Source organism: Ostrinia furnacalis, unplaced genomic scaffold (assembly GCF_004193835.3).
Source record: "Ostrinia furnacalis isolate ACB-3 unplaced genomic scaffold, ASM419383v2 OfSCF4280, whole genome shotgun sequence".
Taxonomy (NCBI): Eukaryota; Metazoa; Arthropoda; class Insecta; order Lepidoptera; family Crambidae; genus Ostrinia; species Ostrinia furnacalis.
This window is the reverse complement of record NW_021134519.1, coordinates 314,787-339,073: the sequence shown is the minus strand read 5'-3', so window position 1 is coordinate 339,073 and position 24,287 is coordinate 314,787.

Below are 24,287 nucleotides of genomic sequence, written 5' to 3'. Positions count from 1 at the left end.
TTGATGATACTAAATAATTAATGTATAAGTAGATTCCGTGATGTAGCTTGATTTCATTGATCGCACTCAAATAATGAGATGTCTTGGCCAAAAGGTAACAGGAAAAAAGATACGTTGTAGTGGGTTAACATATTCTGTGATAAAATTCATTCATTCTGGTGATAAAGAATATTTCAATTTTAAGTAGTTTTGTTACTACTCTTATAACATCTGAATGCCTGGTACCTCAGACTATTTTAGGATCATGATGTCAACTGTTCAATAAAAGATTTGTCGATACGCACAATTTTTGTGAAATAAGGTGAACAAGAGAATTTGTTACGATACGCACGACTTAAGGTGAGGTGCTTAACTCATGCAGAAACCCTAAGGAGAATAATAATTTTAAATTCATTAAAGTTTATATTATTGTAGACTAGCTTATGCCTGCGGCTTCACCCGCGTGAAACTCAGTTTTGTCACAGATCGTAATTAATTACAGACTCATATTCTGAGTTATAAGCAATAATACTGTAAGGTTTCATCGAAATCCGTTCAGTGTGCGGTATATATCCACACAAATACATAGTATCGGAGTTGCGTATTGTCGAAGAAACGTCTGTCGGAGTTCAGTTTTTGAGTCCGCAATCGCATTTGATATAAAAAATCCCATTGTATAGATTTAAAAAAAATGCCACAAAACGCAATCGTTGCCTTTACTGCTCAGAATACTTACATTTTAAATGAGGAAAACTTGCACATGCAAACAGGTCCACGACGCACGTTTCTGATATTGGCGTACTCGGAGTGCATATTTCAGAGGAGGTAGCACAAAGTCCAAGTGGATACATTGTTAGTAAACAGGATTTATACGAATACATTGTCATATCAATGATCATCGATTCATGCAACTGACTGAAACGGCTAGATGCGATGGAAGATTTACGTGAGTTGGATCTCGTGTAAGCGTTCCGCCCACCTGAAACATTGAACTCCTGAAATATTATGACGCCCTGGTACCAGAAGCGGGTATTTCAGGTTAGATTGACCGCTGCAAAGGCTATCCAAGCAGGCTGTAACCAACGTTTGAGATCTTAAAATTAGTATTAAATAAGTAGGTACATAGAAAATTATGCGGGCAATCTATTAAGATTATTTACTCAGGGAGGCCTGCCCCCATGATATGCCATATTATTTAGTATCATCATAGCTCATGATTGAGAATAGTACCTTACTATCATTTTCGAATCGGTAGTCCAACATCCTGAGGGGGCCGTTTATGGTCACTAGGCATGATTATTATACTACTTTTTATTTACTTGCTTGATATGCAAAGTAACAGATTTTTCAAGGGGTATATTAATTATTAAAAAAATATTAAGTGACCTTATTATGGGGCTGTTAATATTGATGAAGTTTCGATCATAGTTGATTGTTATTTATAATTCAAAAGAGAGAATATGAGATTCACCTTACGAGCATAGAGACAATATTTATAAAAGAATAGCGGGAGATGGAATCACCTTGGTGCACACGAAAAGCACACTGCAATTCAGCTGGTGTCCTGCTCACACAACAGATGCATCTCTTCTGTATTTTACATGAACCTCCTTCAAGCCTGTGAACTCCTGGTAGTTGCGAGCGAACCTGGATGACGTCATACGCCCGGAGATCGCGTAAAATTCATATTCAATTTTTATACCTGCAGGTGTTTGCACCTGAGAGGTTATGCACTCGCAGCTTTTGCACTTTAGGGGCAACAATGTAGTACTGCAAAAACTCCAATAGATTAATTTATACCTTGCGCCGATTTATGATTTGCTGTTGAAGTAACCAACCCATCTTTTGTTGAAAAAACATTCCTTTTAATCAATATATGTATTATTAATAATACAAGTAGGTACACAATTTTGACGATTCATTCTTGTATGACTAAAGCAATTCAATTGAACGACAAACGCCCGTATTCACAAACATTACTATGAGGTCTCACAGTGCGCGTGGACTCACAGGGTGACACACGAACCGATCACAGAGCTCTATTCAACACTGTCTGTTTAATTTGCTGCATCGTTTGTGTACATGGGTGAAAATGTTTCTTTGCTTAAACGCTACGGAAAATCCGTATTTCCCCGATTCCTAGAATACACTTGCATATTCTGAGAAAATTCGTGATATATAACAACTGTGTCTCCCAGGGTAACACCTGTACCAGGATAGCATAAACTGTGAGGAGGTCACTCACTGCTGGAGCGAAATATATTATACAACTAGCTACATACCATTTGGTTCATAGGACTTCTATGTACGAGTGCAGGGTGGTTGCAAGTAGAAGGGATAACAATAGCGCTGTCTATAAAGCGGAAAAGGGATGGCTGTATCGACATTCACGTTCTACATAGACTACGTTAACATAGGTATATGATATTGCTACATGATGAAAGCTTGTTTATATAACGAGTTCACTTACACAAACGGTATTGCAAATGCGCTTGCTCTCTTCCTCTTGACACCTAATACATATTAGATTGCATTGGTTTTGCATTGTCACGTCTGACGAATCGGAACAGTCTCACAAAATAAAAAATCATATGTACCCTAATCAACGTTTTTCTTTAGGAATCATCTAAGCCTGATATTTCTTAAATTATGACCTTAATAAAAGCAAAATATATGCCAAATAATTGTTAAAAACAATTAACAATTTTAGATACTATCTCAGTCTGCCTACGAACTACATATGAGCAGATAGAGGTAAAAGTAAGGATCACTCACACGGCATATTGGAGGAAAGAATAAAGGTTAATTTCTTCCTTCAGCTTTTAAGTTTTGTCACACTTATTCTTTAACAAATTCGCTCGTCAGTTTGCACACATTTCCCAACAGAAATAAAACGTATTTATTAATAAAAAGTCATTATTTTGAAGAGCACTCGTACGGCCCGTGTGCGGTGTGAGTGATCCTAAATAATCGTCATAACTTTGGAACGGGACGTGCAAGGAATTTCTGAATTTGTTAATAGTTTTAACATATTCTTAACAATTTTTCGATTTCTTAAATAGCCGCGATCGTTCTAAAATAAGTCGATTATTTGATTCCCGAGAAGTCGTTGAAGAAGATTTACTTAATGAATGGCAAAAAAGATGGGATACGTCAGTCAAAGGACGTCACTTATATAAATTCTTCCCGAATGTACGCGAACGTCTAACTAGGCGATGGTTAGAAATCGACCATTGCTCGTCGCAGTTCCTCACGGGACATGGCAACTTTAAACATAAACTTCACGAATTCAAACTAGTTCCGTCTCCTTTTTGCGAGTGTTCCACTGATGATGTCAGTCATGAGCAGTCTGCCCATCATATCTTGTGGGAGTGTGATCTTTGGAAACATGAACGTGATATAATGCTTAATTCAATACAACATACATCTGTTTCCGCAATTTATTACACCGATCTTGTCGCGACAAGGAAAAATTTCCGTGCTTTTAAGCGATTTTGTGAAAAATATTATTGGCAGGTAGTTGCTAATTGCTCATAAGATAGGCCCCCTTAATTTAATTTATTGTCCGTGGTGCATAATCTTTTTCTTAAAGGTTTTAAACCTTTGTTTGTCACCTGTCATCCGCTTTGCAATGGAGGGAAGTCGAACCTTAATTTCGAACTCCTCCTATGTTCTTCTGATTAATTTCGTTGCGGGTCCAATGACAGTTTAACTTTCCCCCGGGACAAACTTGACCTTCATTGGTTGGGTTTTTTGTGGCGGTCAAGCTGTAGATCCTGGCTACACAGGAGTTGCAGTGGTGGGAACGAGAGGTGGGAATAGTCCCGTTTTGGTGCCATATAGCCTATAGGCTGACCCTATATAAATAGGGAGACCCATTTTAGTTCTAGCTAGCACCACAGAATAATAATAAGTGCTACGTACAGAAGGTTTTCTTCGCGAAGGTATTTAAAAAAATGTATGCTCAATGTCGTCAACAATATGGTGTAATTTAGCTTGTCTCACGAGTCGAGCACCGTTTTCTTGACATACGTCAGTGATCGGTACAGCGCCGATTTCATAGGGCTGACTTCGGTAAAATAATGTGTGACGTGAAGTGCCAAACTGCGGAAAATGGCGGAGGAAATACGAGTACATGATTTTGCATGAATAATATTTTGTGTTTCTATCATTACTCAGGCAGTTAAAATACTGCACATTATTATTAATCACACCACCGTTCTGCAAATGGGTGAAGAATACACGTGCGTGTGTCAATGCTCGCTAGTGAATGTCCTGTCGAAAAAATATCCAAGTAGGTAGGTGCGGTCCCGCGTGTTTTGTTTTCGATGCAAACTCGCGAAGATGAACAGGCCTGCTAGCACGTCGCATTCGCACAGTAGGTGTTTCATGGACTCAGCATGTTCTCCACATGCTCGCTCGACGGCTGTCGTCCGTCCATTTTGTGGAGCATGTGGTTCGTGATGTAGTGTCATTGTTTAATTTACTAATTCACTATAAACTCAATGCCAATAATATCTATGATAAAAAAAAAAAGTCTATCTTGTCTGTGGTAGTAAATAAACATGGAGTATTTTTGCCGGTCAACATTGTTTTTATTAAATCCAATTAAATCTCGAACATTTTGGTCCAAACGAGCTGGATTTATATACAACCAAATACATTAATAGTGCAAAGTAACAAGTACAGTAAAATCAGTGAAAATTTTGTGCGAATTCTACAACAGTGAGTGAGTTATACCGACCGCCATGGAATTTGATAAATTGGTAAAGTCACAGGTAAGCGTATACGACAACATATCGAAGCTACTCCTAAACTACAAGAAAACGGGAAAAGAACGGCTAACTAAAGGGTTTGTTGAGGCACGGATGGAGATGGCAGACAAATATTGGGACAAATTCGAGCAACAACATAACACNTTTTCCTTTAGGAATCATCTAAGCCTGATATTTCTTAAATTATGACCTTAATAAAAGCAAAATATATGCCAAATAATTGTTAAAAACAATTAACAATTTTAGATACTATCTCAGTCTGCCTACGAACTACATATGAGCAGATAGAGGTAAAAGTAAGGATCACTCACACGGCATATTGGAGGAAAGAATAAAGGTTAATTTCTTCCTTCAGCTTTTAAGTTTTGTCACACTTATTCTTTAACAAATTCGCTCGTCAGTTTGCACACATTTCCCAACAGAAATAAAACGTATTTATTAATAAAAAGTCATTATTTTGAAGAGCACTCGTACGGCCCGTGTGCGGTGTGAGTGATCCTAAATAATCGTCATAACTTTGGAACGGGACGTGCAAGGAATTTCTGAATTTGTTAATAGTTTTAACATATTCTTAACAATTTTTCTATACTATAAAAAGAAGTGGAAAGGCTTTATTTTCTGAAATAAACATGTTGACGTTTTCTTAAAGCGTGCGGTATGAGTGCTCCTATTTATTGGCCATAACATTTTTATCTTAGGTTTAACAAATTTTTAAACTTCATCACAATGTTTTAACATATTTTAAGTAAAATTTCCTCGATTTTTGTTAAGATTGAAGCAAGGATCACTCAATCCACATGCACATGTGTGTTTCGTCTGTATTCCTGCACACATGCTCGAGTCTACCACCCTCCACCCTTCCCCATCCATTCAACTACTACATGCACATTTCAATAGTTTAAATTTTAAATGTAATAAACTTTAAAAAAAATTAAAGTCGAATATAAATAAATTCTGGGTCAGGCATGGGCATAGAAACTATACCATTACCATACGTTATCGTCATAATTTGTTGTCAAGCAACACGATTTCAAAGTGAATTGCTGGAAATAATAAAGATGCACCTCTTAGGCTGAGTTGCACCATCGTACTTTCCAACTCAGCCATAAGTAGCCTCAGCTACTTGATTTCGTAAATTCTTTTGTCCATGAAAAGTTTCTAGCCTCTGGAAACAAACAAATAAACCTGTCATAGGTTGTAAATGTTGTAATCAATTCTTCTTTCATAATATGCAGTATGAACACCGGATAATTAATTAATATTTTCTTTTTAATTAGGTACTATTATTTATCTTTTAATTGAATAATTAAATAATATCTTGACCGTTTCGCTTCTCACGTAAGTATTAATTGCAATTTTATTTAACATCAAATCTGCAAAAACTGCTCAGTGCACTGCATTTGCACTTTGCGCTCCAGTGCAACAATGCAGTTCTGCAACTGTTCTACCAGGCCAGCATAACTTATGAAGGGATCGTCAGCTGAAACTGCTGTGAAACAAACTTCCTATGTAGTAGTGTAGTAGTAGGAAATATGTGTGAGTGCAAAGAGATGCAACGAGAGCATCTCTCAGGTTGGAGTGGGTGGGACAGAAACTAGGTCAATAAAGTTAAATACATAAGCTTCGTTAACGTAGTAGTATATAACACTGCTACGCAGAGAATACCGCTCTTTCATTTACTATCTCTCACATATTCACACATTGTCAAATCTATATTAAACTAGCTTTCCACCCGCGGCTTCGTCCGAATTTTGTCTGGGGCAGAATAACTTTGTCGCTTGTGTTCCTGTTTCAAAAACCGGGATAAAATCTATCCTTTGTCCTTTCCCGGGACTCAAACTATCTCTTTGCTAAATTTCATCAAAATCGGTTCAGTGGTTTAGTAGTAAAAGTGACACAGACAGACAGACAGAGTCACTTTCGCATTTATAATATTAGTATAGATAGATATAGATTAAATACACACCTTCCTAAATAACTACCTAACTAATAAAATGAAATCACCGTTCTTGCTAAACAGTTTAAGAAATAATAGGCCTTTGTTGGCCCTGCGATTATAATATTGTACATGTTTTCATCCATTGTTACCACATTTATCTACACAACAACTATCACTAATTCAAGAGTTACCTTCACATTTTTTCTACTGCCACTCATCACTGCCATTCTTGCGCGGGTATACTTACTTATCAACATTTTGGGCACCGATGACAGATATCTGAAGTGTGTTGCGACAACAGCTTCTGTAGCTTCTGTTGATAACGTTGACAAGTGCTGAAATATGAAAACAGGATGTTTTGAAGGATCCGTACAAGTTAAGATAGGATTACGCTTATACTGAACTAGCGGTCGCCCGCAACTTCACGCGGGGATCCCGTTTTACCCCCTTAGGGGTTGAATTTTGCAAAATCCTCTTTTAGTGAGCACCGTTCTAAAGGAACCCCTCATGCAAAATTTGAGACTCCTAGCACTGGTAGTTTCTGAGATTTCGGGATGAGTGAGTGAGTACGTTCATAAGTGCCACCAGTGCTGCAGAGGTCTAAATTGAATTAAAATATTTTTTATTTTGAGTCAGTCAGTGACCATTCGCTTTTAGATATACCTAGATGTCATTCTGCCACAGCTAGGACTTTTTTACCCGACTGCGCTAGAAAGAGGGGTAGTAATATAGGTAATTAAACGGACTTGAAATGTATAGTTCCAAAATACTGAACTGTCCTATCCATGACATTGACAGTGGGGCGCCACCGTCAATACCGGATCGCTGGTTCCGATTTTTGCCATGTTGGAAACCATATAGTTGAACGATGGTAGCGCCCCCCTGTCATTGAGTTTGGTGGGACAGTTCAGCGTGGGTCATCTATACAATATGGTTTACTGACTTACAGGAAGGAATAGTGCGACTTAAAATGTTCTAAAAAAAAGAATTAGAGTGGTCAAAGCGAATAAATCTCACAATGCTTTAAAAAAAAATAGCAAGATAAAAACCTATGGAACCCCTGTAAATGGTAAACTCAAGTGCTAGTTTTTTAAGCTTCGGAGATAGCATTTAATATTTGAATTAACCATTGAATAAGGAAGAAGATGCAATTCGAAATAAAATGCCAACTCAAAATAAAGATAATTTATTTATTTAATAAAAACATCTTAAAAATAAACATATTTCGATTTAACCTTACAGTAAGATTGCTTTTTTCTACCTTGCAAGCAAAAGTTACATTACAGTTTTGTTTATACTAAAGTAAACAGATGTAATATCAATAATATGAAAAAAAAATCTTTTAAGAAGATAGCAAAATAAAAAAAATATATTTTTAACTTTTTAAGATTTGATATCGACTATCGTAAATAAAGAAGTGACATTTATTTAACTAAAATTAAATTACAGTGAATCAGACTTGGCGAAAAATAAAAGCATTTGCTTATATAATCGTGTTATGTAATACATAGTAAAGGTACTTACTAACTAATGTGTTTTACTAAACTTATCGTATGTACCTACTTACTTTTTATAACTATACAGGATAAGTATGATTTGTGATGTGTACACATATCTAATATACTGGAGTTGCGTAAATAATTATAATTATAATAATAAAGGAAAAACAAAAAATAATTTTACATTTTCGATCAAATGAATGCAGTGTAACATGTCAATCATAGCGCATGATTTTTGTAATAAATGTATTTTTCATATTAATATTTTTAAAGCACTTTAACTTTCATAAATAGCGTTATGAAGCGTCACATAGATTCAGATTGTCTATTTAAAACATCCATACAACACTATAAACCGCTGAAACTAACCTTTATTGAAAGAAAGTAAAAATGTTTATTTGATACATATACATATAAAACATTTTGTTATAATAATGCTTTCCCTGTCCCCTAATATTTAAACTCGGATTTCGAATACGAGATATTTTCGACAACTTTGGCAATTCGCATTTGGCAAAATCGATTTTTGGCATTCAGCTCTCTAATATAAAAGGGCGATAATATAAACTGAAACGATCTATAAATAATTAATGCCTGTTTTCACCATCAATCCCTAATTTTTAAGTGACCCATATGGAATTTTGTTTACATAGGGGTCACTTGGTGTAGTGGTTCAGAACGGACTACTATGCCGAGAGGTCCCTGGTTCGATACCCGGCCGGGCAGAAATTGAAATGATGAATTTTAATTTCTGTGACGGGTCTGGGTGTGACTATGTATAATATGTATGAATTAAAAAAAAAGTATATAAGTAGTATATCCGTTAAGCTAGCACCCATAACACAAGCATTAAGTTGCTTACTTTGGGGCTAGCTGGCGCTGTGTGAAATTGTCCAAAGATTTATTTTATTTTATTTTTTTACTTAAAATTAGGGATTGATGGTGAAAACGGGCATAAGTTTAGTAATAGTGGGTAGAAGTCGCCGGTGTGGGCGTGGGGGTGTGAGTTATGGATGCGGGGGAGGGCAGTGCTGGCAGCGGCGTGGGGGGTGAGGTGTACACCTTGCGGTCCGGCGGCAGCGAGGAGGAGAGCCCGAAGCTGCCCAGGCCTATGGGGGAGCCCCCCATAGAGCCACTGGGAAGCATCTGGCCGTGCACGTTGCGGACCCCAGCGAACATGGGAGCTGCACCTGGAAAGAGAGATGGTAGACTTAGATTTGACTTGATATAGAAGTTTTGGCCTTATTTATACAGCAGTATAGTTTAATTTACATTCGCAATTGTATTAGGCTGGGTTGCCCCATCATACTTTGACAGTAACAAACGTCAAAAACCTGTTAAACTTTATACGAAAATCGCCGGTTTTCGTTATAGTCACTGTCAAAGTTTGATGGTGCAACTCAACCTTCATTTGCTATCATCATTAGCATTAGATCAATTAAGCCTTCAACCACACCAACTCGACAACGTGACCTGTCATTGGTCGCGCGACTTGTCATTGGCTTATGATCGCGCTGGCGATGGCGATCTGCCCGCGTTGGTGTGGTTGAAACATAAGTATTCGCTATAGAAGAACATACTGAAATTTCTAGAGACAAATAGAGGATTTAGCCTACAATCTAGGCTAGCCATACGGGTTTGGGTTCGAAATGCCATGGATAGTAAAATAAAGTAACGCTATCATCAATCACTGAGGCTGAGTTGCACCACCTAACTTACCGTAACTATTTCGATAACCGGTGTATTTTGTATGGAGTTTGACAGATTTTTGCCGTTTGTTAATGTCATGTAAGTCAGTATGATGGTGCAACCCAGCCAAAGTATGTACCTATACTGTATAAATAGGTTTTAGTGAAAAAGTGGTTTGGAGTAAGCCAAAAATATTCCCGACGTTCAATGAATCATCTCGACCTTTATAATTACACGTCTTTTCTTTTCTTTAACCCACAAATTCCACAGTAATTCCACTAATCACTTAAAAAACAGGCAACGATCCCATAAACACAATCAACATGTAATTGTGCCTATTCGAAATACAGTTAGCCCGCTTTGATTCTATAATCGACTGCTCAATTTTTCAAATCGCCCGTTACAAGTACAGCAGATTGCTGAACATGTGTTTTGCTTCTTAGAAAATACATGTTCGAACAGGATTTTATCCGGGAACCGGTAGGGTTGCCAGGTCCAAAAACACAAAAGCCGGATTCAGTGCTTGAATTGGTCGGACATTTCACCGTAAAAACCGGACATACCTTTTAGTATCATAGCTAATGAGTGGGAACTATCATCTTCGAATCGGTAGATCGATAGATCGGTAGTCCAACATCCTGAAACGGCAGCCACGCAAAAGCCTAAAAAAAGCCGGACAAAAAAGAGAAGAGAATGAAAGAGCACTTAAGAGCAGTCGCCCGGCAAGCAGAAGGTCGTGGGTTCAATTCCCGCCTTAGGCAGTTCGATTTTTTCAAGTTATTTATAATTTTCAAAAAAGCCGAGCCAAACATGTCCGGCTAAATCCGGACACCAGGCAACCCTAGGAACCGGTGGTTTGTTTAGAATAGCGTGCACGTAGCGAGAACAGACGTGGCGCAGATGAGCACGGCTGCAATTATACTTTACATCCACCATATTTATCTGGCACAAATCTGTTGGTTAGAGAACACTCGTTGCTTGGGAAGATCGTTGAGCGCACATAGCACATAAAACGAATGCAGATTGCAAGTACTTAGTGGGGATTTTCAGGGTTTCTTGTGCTTTTTATTTCAAATTCAAGTTAGTACCTAGGTGTTTTTTATTTTTCTTTTTCTTTATTAAGGAAACAAACAGCATGAGTTTATACATGGTGTTGATAACATAAGTACGAGCAGAGGCGGCGTAAGGCGTAGGCGGTGGCCCACGTCGCCTACGGCCTCGCGGTACAAGGGGCCTCGCGCATCAAAAATTTTGAAAAAATGTATACCTACAAGGTGGAGATGACAATATCACAATACGAACATTGACTATTAAATATAAATTCTTGATAGCTAAACAATGTAGTTAAAAATAAAAATATATTTTTTTCCAAACAAATTCAGCCATAATCAGACACAAAATTAAACAACAACACGGTTTTAAGTGACGAACATTATTCTTTGGCGCAATATTCCTTTAAAAATAATCACTGAAACAAGAAATCAGAAACTGTCAATGTATAGACCTTTGACCCTTTTTTTTATTATTTCATAAAATCCGTCTTCAGGTCGCCACAGAACAAGGCCTCGCGAAATCTGTCTTGCCCACATCAAATTTAGGTCTTGCCCCGCCTCTGAGTACGAGTATACATGTAGGACCTTTTCAGGGTAGGTACTTTACACGTTCCAATAATTCCAAGGTCAAGCTAGACCTGCCAACATTTCGCTGCTACATATTGGCTGGAATTGAGAAGTTTTTTTATAACTAAGACGTCACTACCTCAAAAGATATCAACAAAGAATTTAGAAACTCAACTGACTGAGAGAAAATATCAAACAACAGAGCGAAATCGTAAGATTAATACGTAGAATTAACACTGTTACAGATTTGATCAGAAACGTATATTTATCGTGATATAAAAAACCTAACCTTTATGAATTCCCAATGTATTCTCACACTCGATTCCCAAAGGGCATCTACCGGTCATCGGGCCGTTACTTCCAACTAATTAATGTCTTATAAATTTAACCGAACAAAAATAGTGGCTTTTTACTAGAGTGCGTGTGCGCATGTATGCACGTCATCGCCTCGCGGCGCAAGGGCCCAACAAATGGCCCCAAACGGGACGCGACGACAGACGATCGCCCGCGCACACCACTTACTCGGTTAACTATAGATTTATAGACGTTTAAGTGGTTCTCAGGTACGAATTGAAAAGATTTATTTAAGTATTAGACGGTGATGGGAATTAAATTTGTCTAGGTATCCACTAAACTTTTCAGGAGTGGTTATTTAATCCTACTTAACTTTTCAGTTATGGTTATTTATTTTTAAGTGGGACCATAAGGAGTTTATACTCTCTGTGACGTATTCCAACATTATTATTAGTGTGTAAACTGCCTTATCTCCCCATAATTATGAAAAAAAGTAAAGTAGAGTAAAGTAGAAACTATTCAATGCATTAGCTAGAAGCTCATTAGATAGGTCCCCATTGATATATTTATTGTCCATGGTGCATATCTTTTCTTAAAGGTTACTAAACCTTTGTTTGTCACCTGTCATCCGCTTTGTAATGGGGAGAAGTCGAACCTTAAGGCTGGTTTTAGTGTCACGCGGACCGTCCGGTGCGGACCCGCTCCGCACGGCCAATCTGTATGAACTTCTAGGGAGCGTTTTAGAGTAATGCGGTCCGAAGAACCACTCCGCTTCCTAGCAGTTCATACAGATCGGTCAGACAGTCCACGTGACACTAAAACCAGCCTAACTTCGAACTCCCCCTATGCTCTTCTGATTGATTTCTTTGCGGGTCCAATGACAGTTAACTTTCCCCCGGGACAGACTTGACCTTCACTGGTTGGGTATTTTATTGGCGGTCAAGCTGTAGATCCTACATAGGAGTTGCAGCGGTGGGAACGAGAGGTGGGAATAGTCCCGTTTATTCAATGCATAGGTATTATAAAAGGTGTTTATACTAATGAAAGTGAACCTCTTTAATAAAAACATCGTGTTCAACATTCGCATGAAGCCATAGTTTGTTACAGACCAATTAAATGCTATAAATCAGAATATTATAAAAACAGTTATGTAACTTTAGGTTTACTTTAATAAAATTTCTGACACAAACAAGATTCGCATAGTCGCAGAGCACATGAAATAGAAACAATGATCGCCAGCGAGTATGTGAATCCTGAATGCCGAAAGTTCATGACTTCAACTTAAAAGACAAAGTATCCCAATAATAGTCCCGACGGCGAAGAATAGAGAATGATGGTATTTCTATGGTAAAGTTAAAGAAAAATTCGAGTTGGTTATTTAATTACACTAGCATTGAGGATTCACGAGGACGCAATACATATCACATTCAACAAATCACAAAGAAATCGTGTTTATTCGTAAATAGTTAACCGACCGTACCTGTTTTTTAACCGACTTCAAAAAAGGAGGAGGTTATTACAGAGTTTTTTTACATGACGGTAACTTATAAGTTAATTTATCTGTTAAATAAATTCCTTTAAAGCAAGTTGAGAATTTCATCTCAACTCTTCATCTGTACCTAAAAGATACAATTTGGGATTTAAAGATACGATAGTTTTACACGATTTCTTTAATTTTCGCCAATAGCTCAAATGACCAAGGTATGGAATTCGCGTTTGAACTTCAGTACTTTGAAAGTATACCTGACGATTAAGTAGGACTCAAGATGTATCTTTGAGTTCAGGTAACGAAGGTATGTGTTCGGTGTGTATCACGTATTGCGCCTTCGATCCTCCCTAGATGAAACGAAAATTTATTTTTAATTTATTTATTCACTTAACTTAATAAAAGTTTAGAACACAACTAACTAGGATGGGAGCTAATAACCTTTAGCGCCCTTTGTCTAAAAAAGCTAAGTAAAAATTGTTAAAAAACCTGTAATCAATTAGGAAACTATGCCTTTAGTAGGTACACGATACTACTCGTACAACTCATTACTAAAAGTTATTCTGTTTCTTATCTCTACCATCAAATGGATTAAAACAGATTGTTAAAAAAATGTAAAGCTAATAAATAATGATCCAATGGGCATTCCTATTTTAATTCCGGCAGAATGTTTTAAAAACAACAAAACCCTTTTCGACGTCACGGAAAAAAATCGCGTAACACCCTTTTACGATTTCGTAACTCGAGTGTCGGGTTTCGTAAAAATGTTGTACAAACAAACTTTTTTCAAAGGGTGAGTTTTTTCTTAAGTTCCGGAGCCGTCGGAATCGGATCGTGGTTAGAAAAAGTTTTTTTCTGTCGTCGTTTTGGTGCAATGGCATCTAACATGCACTGCGTCGACCGCACACAGCGTACAGGCCAGTGTCAATTACTGTGGTTATTTTTAAAACGGTTCAAATGCATTCCATCGTTTAACGGCGCTGATAGGTATTTTTGGAAAAATGCGGGTTAGGATGTTCTAATCAAACCCGAGCTTATTTGTATAGTAACTTTTGAATTGTGAATATTAGTAGAAGAGGCAATCTTAAAACTGTCATTTGCATAACTTGATCGGTTGCATAACTTAACCATATTAACTTATTAGTAATCTGTGGCTTAACTTAATAGATGTTTGCAATAAGTGTAACTATTACAAATGAGTGACAATGTTAAAACAATATTCACCCAGATGAGTTACCTACGTAACCCAGAGTTAACGCTTGCTAACTTCTCTTAGGTTAGGTCTATATTTCATTATTTTGAAGTGAGTTAATAATGAAAGTACCAAGAGACTAAATGTCATGCATCCCAAACCTAAAAGAAGATCACAAAACCTTACTGAATTATAAAAATCAAACACGTCAGTTACGCTATATCAGAAAATGTTCATAAACGCCTATCAGACGTTAAACAGAACATCAAGGTTGTCTTTCTCAAAAATCATTCTTGATTTTTTTATGACGGCGAGCTGGTTCTCCGGAGTTATTTCTGAAATACCTATTGCATTTATAAAGATCAAACGGTTCGAACAAACGGGCGTTCGTGTAAACATCGTACCTAGCGCTGATGTGCGCAGACGCATCGCTTTGTAGGCACAAAAATATGCCCACTAGAGCGTAGTTATTAATGACTACTCTGCGAGAAAATTAGTATTCTATGATCAGAAAACAGTCATATTTTATGTACGATCAACCAGAATCTTGATTATTTCACGATAAGATGCGTGAAAAGGCAATTAAATTTTTACATGCTACATATCCTTGATTAGGAGATAGTTCTTCTTGCAAGATTTTATCGAAACTACTTCCGAAGTTTGGACTTGAATTTACAGTAATATCTTTAATTAAGTTTTGCACGTACAACATACATCAAAATGTTTTACTGTACATAAGTATACTTTTTGCCCGTTACTACAGAGTGTACCATCTGTATCTGTAAGTACTTTTATAGTCTCTGGCAGGCGTTCGAGCCATTATCTTGTACGTAAACTGAAATACATCACGCCTCAATTTGAGCGGGTTTTATATTTTTATTATTCTTTTTTAAGTGTATAAAGAAGGGTATTTAGGTCGCAGTCTCTAAATGGAGCAACGGAGGTGTCTGTTCTTGAATTTCTGGACCATTTTCAATTTAATGGGGAAATTCGGGAGCAATGACCTGAATAAAAATGAAAATCTATGTATTTGTAAATCTGCAACATTATAGTCAGATATTTAGTAATTTTGATTTCTTGTCTAGTTTTGGGCAATCGCTGTGACACACTTGTCGTCCTTAAGCCGGGTCTAGAGGGGTGTAATGTGTAATGTAAGATTACGTGTAATGTAACACAAATTCTACGTGTGCTGCCTATACTATTTCCATTACATTACACGATATATTCCATTACGCGTTATATCCGTCTGGACTCTGGACCCGGTTTAATCATTGATAACTAACCCATCGTTGAGAATGATAAAAATTATCTTTTTACTTCTTAAATAGATAAAATAGAATAAATATCCGTCTATTGGTGAATTTTATTACAGTATAGTTGTTAAAAAGTAAAGCTCACTCGCCTTCGTGAGTTGCAATAACTATACAAGGGTAGACTTATATGGCATATCCTGACTAGTGTAGGAACCTAACTGTTGCAATTTATGACGTTCATCAATAGTCCGTTAAACGCATCTGAATCATTCAGGCCTGCAGACATGAAATGCGCATGGGATGGTGTTCCGAAAGCACTAAAATTTTACTGCAATCGAGGCTAGGAAAACTGCGAGTTACACTGAAAATGACTTAAAGGTATTCCATGTTAGGCGAAATACCTATTTCGATCGAATTGAACTGAGTAAAAATAATAATTGTCGTATAGGACGAATTCATTGAAAAAATTCAGCTCAACTGATGATAGAGCTTTGTTAAATACAAATCTTAAAAAGCTTCTATGGCGATTATATTCACATAAAGTTTACAAGTCTTGAAGAACTTGTAGAAATACTTGATATCATTAACAATTGCAAGGTTAGGTTTAAACTCTATGTTTTTAGTTAGCTATAAAAATATTTTAGTTGATCTGAAATCTATAAATAATTATCAAGTAGCGAATAAAATATGACGATATTACGATCTTTAGATGAATTGTAATGATATCTCGACTATCTCGTACAAATTATAACGATTGAATGGCAAGTATTATGTTTGCAACTAATAGAATACATACCTAGGCAAAAATTGATTTTGGTGACAAATAAAAAAGAAACGTGGGCTAGTTCAAAAACTTCTTCCTTTTAGCGTTTTATGTCCTTACAAAACAAAGCTCCAAACTGTGTAGTTCCAATCTATCATAGTTTCTGTCCTTTTGTTTGACCTTAGTATTCATGTTCAACTAATCAAAACCTCTATCTTTACCTATTTGAGACTGAATTAAGTTTTGAACGTTGCAACAATAAATTGATCATAATCTCACTCGTTTGCTAGCTCACCTCCTGTATGAAAGTGGTAGCGACTATTTTCAATCATATTATTATGTAGATTCTGTCTTGTGATCGGGTTAAATTTAAAGATCAACCGATCAAAACCCTCATCTTTACTTGTCACTGAATTAAGTTTTGATCACAACTGAATAAACTCGCTCGCTCACTAGCTCAGCTGATACAGTCAGCGTCAATAGTTCGTGACACCCAAAGTGGTCAAAAAGTATGTGGCTTATTCCAATTGTAACAAAGACGTGTTTCGAACTTTTTCTTTTTGACTACTTAGGGTGACTCGTACCGGAAAGCGCAGTGTAGGTCGTCCACGTCGTGAAAGGCGCTGGATACAGGCCGCCACCAACCGGCCATTGTGGAAATCATTGGGGGAGGCCTATGTTCAGCAGTGGACGTCCTATAGTGAAAATGATGATGATGGGTGTCGAAAACTATTTGACGTTGACTGTACAAGTGCAGCGATATGCAGACGTTGCACATGTTACCGCACTTTATGACGTCGTAAGGGATCTTCTGAGAACTGCGCGGGCGCACATGAGCGCAATAAACCATTGATTGCCGCCATGCCCGATCGGGGTGATTTCACGTGATCAGCCCAACTTGGAGGGTGATTATTGGTCTGATTTTATGTTTCATTTGAGAATAAAGTTGTATCACGTCCGAGTCCTTATATCCTACTATCCTACTAGTCCTACTAATCCTATCCTACTTCCATCCAACTAATGTTATAAATACGAAATTTTGTGTGTGTTTATGTATGGATGTTAACAAGTTTGTTACTCTTTCACGCAAAAAATATGATCTGTGACAAATTTAATTTCACGTGGGCGAAGCCGTGGGCAAAAGCTAGTTTATATTAAAAACAAAACATTGCCAGCTCTCCCCGCGGACTATACAGAATTTTTTCGGCCGATATTAGAAGCGGACCAAACTTTTGATATGTATAAAAAGTATGTGTATGTGTTACAGGAAATGTATGAATTCTAGGAATTGTATACTATTCCTAGGAAATGTATACAATTCCGAAGCTATTTAGGAAATGTATAAAATATTGCTTCAGAGAATTTTTAATACGCACATATCCTAGGACATGTATACTTTTCCTAGGAATTTTATAGAATTCCAATATTGTATTAGGAAATGTATAAAACTAAGCGGCACACGCGCGGTCGTGTGATCGGGTGCCCCTCAGTACGCCTAAAATTTCATTTAGCCAAACCACATTGGCCGATAGGTACTTTTAACTCACAACTATTATTGTTTAGCCTGAAAGTGGTTTTCGCACTATTATACTTTGGCTGAAAAAAATATTTGCCTATTGGCATACCTTTCTTTCGGTATTACGCTGAAGTATTGGAAAACCCTAATTTTAACATCTCTTTTATTAAACTATTATTGGCATGAAGGTTTTAGTACTCCTGTAGCTCGATAACAAAGTCTCGGTTAGGTTAGGTTAGACTTGCGACCTTACACATACACAGCGGCCGCGGCGCGGTAGCGCCATTTAAGTTTCGGAGAAAAAAAGAAATCTTAATTACATTTCCGATTGCTATTTAGGAAATGTGTAAATTTCCTAGGAAATGTGTCTAATATAATTTACATCACACATTTCCGGGTGATTTTAGGACTTGTACACAAATCCTAGGAATTGTATACAATGACGGATTTCATACATTTCCTGTAACATATGCAAAAGCTATAATTAATAGTATTCGCCTTGTATATCAGTAACATAATAGTAAAAGAACTTATTTAGTAGCGCAATCACTGTTACGTCTGTTACCCCTCCCTGTGTGAGCGACGAGCGTGGTATAAAGTTTACCAAATTTTAATCCTAAATCACATAATAACAACACATCGTGGCTATTTCGATTATTGCGAAACACTTTTGTTTGGTACAAATCAAATGTTAATAAATTGACTAACAAAATGGCAATGTCGACCCAATATCATTATACCTAAGTGGATTTAAAACACTAACGGAAGTTTCCACACCTCTACTGACGCAGGTAGATAAGTTTAGCAATGTGAATGCTCTACAGTACAGCTAAACAAACAAAAAACTACGTGAGGCCTACTATGCAATGGTGATATAGGTAAATTTTCTGCATACATGATCATAAAATTAAATAAAAAACTAAAGTTAACCCCAAGTTTAAGTAGATGAATAAACAGGGCTGACGTCACGCGTCCCTCACCTACCCCTTGTCGAGGGGACAAGTGACCCCTGGTTGCCTTGAACGGGGTCTCTAAGGGTCGCTCGGTACCAGGCTATCATAAAATCAAAGAGCTTGCTCTGAACCGATATATCGAGTCACCCCTGGCAGGTCTTTATCGCTTCGAAATAAGACTCATTTGCGGATGTCAATTTCTGATCGTGGCTTAGGACATTTTCCTCATACGTTGTTTGTAGTTTGGTGAACTTGCATGAATCACAATGCATTTTGTATAACAGACATCCATATCTAACTTATCTCTACCGGTTAGGTTGTGTTTTAAGTGTTTGAGGCTGATATCATTTTAAATTGGAACTACCTATTTAGCATGCACACGCACGAGTAATAAAATTATTGTAGTCGCGTATTATTGTAGTACCTAGTAGATTTTCAATAATTGGATTTTATGTTTCTATTTCAGTATCTGTTTAAGTATCTTCTGTTACAAATAAGAAGGTCAACGAAGAATTATTCTTTTCATTACTGGTGATATCAAATAAGTATGTATTTGTTTGGTCTACATTTTTTTTATAACATCGTTGGACATTTATACACTGCGCCTCTAGTCCCAAACTAAGCAAAGCTTGTACTATGGTATTTATAAACATTGAAGTTTAATCAAGCAAAAGCCTGAACTAAACTTAATTTTTCCGTAATATTACGGATCTTCTGTTACCAAAAAACTACAAACGATAAATTAAGATTCTTAATTAGGTACTGTTGTCAGGTACTTATAATGCATGTTTACGTATGTTACATTTTTAACAAATCTCATAGTTTCAAATACGTTAGTGTCGTACCCCGCAAAGATAAGTAAGCAAAACTACCCCATCCCACGTCAGCACGCACACTGCCGCAGTTTGCTGCGGTGTGCACCGTCCCTGCACAATACTGCACATGACCAAACTCCGGAACACCTCCGCGGTTTCATGAACTCCTGGTACCTTGGCTTCCGGATAGTTGGAATCAGTCAATACTTTTGCACCGACTCAGTTACGTGCGCGACTTTTTAGACTAAGAGCTAGTGAACGCCAGATCTAAGTCATTTTATAAAAGCTGAAAGTTTGTCAGCGTATGCTCCCAATATAGGTTAGAATGTTGGTGAATCATAAAGCTTTGGAAGTTACACTAAAAAAAATGTCTGGCAAGGATTTGGAACGGAAGGCAATTGGAACGGTCAAAACTATCTGGCTGATAAGGAAACCAATTCTAATCATTGCCCAAATATTATACATACTTTGATTTTATGGTATAACGTAAGTAGAATTACAGTCTATTGAATATACACCAAAAGCCACCGTAAAAGTTAGTCTTACGTTATACCATAAAAGCTGATTTTTATACATAACATTTGGGTAATAATTAGAAGTAGTTTCCTCGTCAGCCAGACAGTTTTGACCGTTCCAACTCCTTGCCAGACAATTTCTTTAGGGTAGCTGCCAAAGCCACGTAGACTTCATGATGCACCAACATTCTAACATATATTACTGGGAGCATACGCTGACAAACTTTCAGCTTTTATAAAATGACGTAGGTCTGGCGTTCACTAACTCTTAGCCTATTAGACAAGAAATCGATATCCTAAGCCACTGTCAAGGTGTACCTACTTATTATATTTTAAATATATACTGGCCTATCCGCGAACTACGTCACACGCAATGTTGCCATATACATTTTGTGAATTCCACTTATACTCCACATTTTAGAGGAGTGGAATATCTGTCAGGCCATATGAAAACTTGTATTTTTAATTCTACTACTAATATTATAAACACGTACGCATGCAAATAATATGAATAATAAATATTTCCCAATTTTGTAACATTTTTCTTTACTGCTCTGCCTCTCTTGATTGAGGGTGATGTTATGTATAGCCTTCCTCGACAAAATTAAATGGGCTATCCAACACAAAAAGAATTTATCAAATCGGACCAGTAATTCCTGAGATTAGCGCGTTCAAGCAAACAAACAAACTCTTTAGTTTTATAATATGAGTATAATAATGCAAGTGGATGTCTGTTAGGGCTCAGCTCATTCACCCGTTTTTAGCAGGTACTGTTTTTTGCAGGATCCCATACGTATTTTAAATAGGTACAAACAAAACATTATTACACGTTTGCAGTATTCTGAAAAAAAATTGTCCCTTTGAATTTTCTATTCGGTTTTGTCGTTAAACTGGACCAGTAAAATCAGGATTCAGTTTAATTACAAATATTTTTAATGGAAGTGTTCCCATAGCTTACTTCAAGCATTTCTTTTGTGCAAAAAACCGTACCTGCAAAAAACGGGATCTTGCTGTGTAAACACACGAGCCCAGTTTTGCGGGATCCATTAATACAGGATCTGGATTACCATGGAAAAGGGCCCTTACTCTTTCACGCAAAATATAACTTTACAGTATTGTTATTTATACATATCAGATTAAGGTATCAAGGATATTGAGTTATTTGGCCAAATTACAAATGATAAGTGTCAAGTAAGTTGATTTTTCTGTGAAAAACTGAATTTCACGCGGTCGAAGTCGCGAGCAAAAGCTAGTATTTTGTTATTAATTAAAACAAAATCAATAAGAAAAACGTTAACATTGTTTTTTTTAATTTTTGTGTGCTACATTTTTCTATGCGTTCCATGGAATTTGCAGGGTTTTGGATGCACTGGGTGCATTTGCAACAATGCAAATTTGCAAACCAGCTACCAGGAGCGCAAAACGTACGAGGAGGTACGTTAGGTCACGCGATAGCATTCCTAAGTCGTATAACTAATCGATACTGCACGAATGAAACTGAAAGCCACCCCGCTATACCGCAACCCCGGAGACTCCCTGCCGCCACGACCTCCATTCTGTGGTAGGTAAGGGGTGGGGGAAATTGGGTCACTGGTATATAGATTATGCTACGGTAAAATAGGCTTTATAAAACAATATAGAGAATCTGCATATTTTGTCTCTATATCTGTTGTTAATAACGTTAAAATTGTCATGAAAAAATTGTAATAACAAACGGGTTATGTTTATTTTACAAAAGAAAGCCAAACAAAATAATTTTTTGTCCAAAAATTTTTCGAGAGTTGAGTTCAAAGTGATCCTATTTCTATCTGAAGCTGAAACCAGCGAAAGTCACGAGCAAAAGCTAGCTATAGAACTGCACAGCAGCATATAACGTTTTATGTACCTTGCCAAGTTTCTACCAGGCTCGCATCGCGGCATAGGAGGTAGTCGTCCATCAGATTCACCACTACAGGTGAATTAACAAACACACGTGTACTCGAGCAAGAGGTAACATGCGCAAATCAATGCAACTCGGACATCTTCACCCCTTTGTGGGGTGGGGGTGGAGGTGAGAGCTTTGATTCACACTATCACACACGAATGTGCAATATGTCGTGTGTCCACTGCATTGGTTGGCATTGAAATGTTCATCCGAGATTTTGTCGCACCAAAAGAACATCATTCAAGAAACACAATAAAAATACCTTACATGCCAAACGGACGAAACAATGACTAATAATTAGCATTCTTATTTCAAATTGTTCATGCACGCTTATTTCAAGCATATTATGTCGTTTTATGAGCATGCATGTGTGACTGTACCTTTAGCCTCTTACTAATAAAAAGTTACACACCCATCAGTAGTTTGAAATGACATTTTCATTCTAAACATCACTTTAAACAAGTGTTCAGCGAGCGTATAACTTTTATTACTAAAGGTGTTAGACAACACGTTTTCAGGGGAAAAAAAAAACCAAAAGCGATGTTCATTCTCTCACTAAAGCCAAAATGGCTTGCAAGACACGATGTCCTTGCCCGGGCCTTACTGCTTTGTTTAAAGCGTTATTGGGCCCGGTCCCAACCAATCCCAACGCCCCGGCCTAGTAGAGGGGTTGTTGGCATAAGGGGCAAGTTTTATAACCACAAAAACCAGTAGATTTATTTTGGGTCGAGCCCCAAATAAGCAAGCGGCCGAGTCAATAAACTCGTAGCAACCAAGTACTACCTACTAAGTGTATTATTAATTTGTTCTAAAGAATATAGGAATTAAAAATATTGATTCTGCCCAGGACGAAACTTTATCGTCACATTAACCAACACTATTTTAGTACTAGCTTTTGCCCGCGGCTTCACTCGCGTGAAATTTAGATTGTCACAGATCTTCATAAACAATAATACTGTAAAGTTTCATCAAAATTCGTTCAGTAGTTTTTGCGTGAAAAATAACAAACATCCACACAAACTCTTGCATTTATAATATTAGTAGGATATTGTCATCTCATTACATAACTTTACTTGGAGGTGGGAAGAAACGCTGTAAATGCAGTGTGGAAGGGATCCGTGAGTTATCGTTTGATGATGGACATTCTCTACAGTGGATCGCGCTACCTCCTGCAGACTACTAGCAGCCTGGTAGCGCCTGGTTGAAATGCGAGGTTGCCGCTTAAAATCGACGCGAAAAGCACGTGGTCAAACCACACACACCACGTGGGTAGGTACGAGTAAACAAAGTCAAAATCAAAATCAAAAATATTTATTTAATTTAGACCACAAGTGGCACTTATGAACGTCAAAATATAGTAAATATAATAAATAAAAGAAAAAGGTAGCCCTTATGGGGCACTTTACATGTCTCCTTATCTTTTTGTTGCAGACGCATTTTGTCTGGTGCATACGAGTGTAGGCTAGATGACAACATTTCAATTATTTGTCCGTCAGACAGATCATTAGAAAATATTAGACTCGTATTTTTTTTTTCATAATTAAATAATAACAGTGCTACATCGAGTTGAAATGGCGCGTTATATCACGCATAAAATTGTGTTGGTTTTTTACTTAGAAGTGACGTCACGCGACATTTCAACTAAATTATTCGATATGAAAATAAAATCAAATATACGTGTCCAATATTTTTTTAATTATCTGTCTGACAGACTTAATACAATTTCGATTTCAGTACCCAGTCATCATCCCAATTATAACGTACATTGCCGCGTTAGATTATGGCCTAATAGTTTTAAGGCCAAGTTGGGTAGATAATTTAAACCAATAATTTAGAATTTTTTTACGTGCAGATGATTGCACATGGAGCATTGCTACAGCATCTGAAATAGTTTTGCAATACAAAAATGTACTCGTGATTCGATGCACCGTCTGTTGTGTGTGTATTAATTGGTATTTGCCAACGTTGATAAAAGTTATTTATCCGAAATATTTATTATTTCTTGAAGGTAGTTCGTATAGAAACAGGTTAAGGGGTTGAACTAAGTTTCATTTAGTTATTTCCTTATTAAGGCTG